The sequence below is a fragment of the Tachysurus fulvidraco genome, chromosome 16, assembly GCF_022655615.1.
Source record: "Tachysurus fulvidraco isolate hzauxx_2018 chromosome 16, HZAU_PFXX_2.0, whole genome shotgun sequence".
Lineage (NCBI taxonomy): Eukaryota > Metazoa > Chordata > Actinopteri > Siluriformes > Bagridae > Tachysurus > Tachysurus fulvidraco.
Window position 1 is genome coordinate 19,091,617 of NC_062533.1, and position 973 is coordinate 19,092,589.

The following is a 973-nucleotide window of genomic DNA, read 5'->3' on the forward strand; positions in this document are numbered from 1 at the left end:
GGAAGTGACGTCACCCGCCCCGCTAGCCAACTACCCCTATTAGTTTAATTATTATTTACAGGCGAAGTTCATTACGACCTCTACAGCAGAATTCAGTCCAACTGCAGTGTGTTTACTAAACTTATTAATATTATTATTGTTATTATTATTATTATTATTATTATTATTATTATTATTATTATTATTATTATTATTATTATTGTGTATGAATATATGTTAATAATTACAGATCAAATTATTTCACCTTTAGTTGTGCTGTTTAATATAAATATAATTATATAGGAGTATTTATTTATACAGTACCTGACCACTTTATTAGGAACACACACACACACACACTCATACATACATACACACACTCACACACACACACACACAGACACACAGACACACACACACACACAGACACACACACACACAGACACGCACACACACACACACGCACACACACACACACGCACACACACACACACGCACACACACACGCACACACGCACACACGCACACACGCACACACGCACACACACACACACACACACACACACACACACACACACACACACACACACACACACACACACTCATACATACATACACACACTCACACACACATACATACACACACATACACACACACGCACACATACACACACTAAAGTACTTGCATGTCCCTTAGTGACAAATGTTCCTGACCTGCCTAAACAAAGCTGACAGACCCACTAAGGGTTGCATCCTATGTTTAGCATGAGTAAGCTGCTATCACAGTATAAATCAACACTGGTCTTACTTTAGAGTGGGTTGTCCTTCAACGCCTCAGAGTCTTCAAAGGATCCTCTTCAAGTTCTTCTACCGTCTCTTGTTTGAATTTTAGATGAAGGAGTCAGACTTGGACCTTCTTGTCTTTTCAGGGTCCTCACAATGGTAGGCCTTGTTTTTATTTAAAGCAATGTAATACAGATAAGTGTGTGTAATA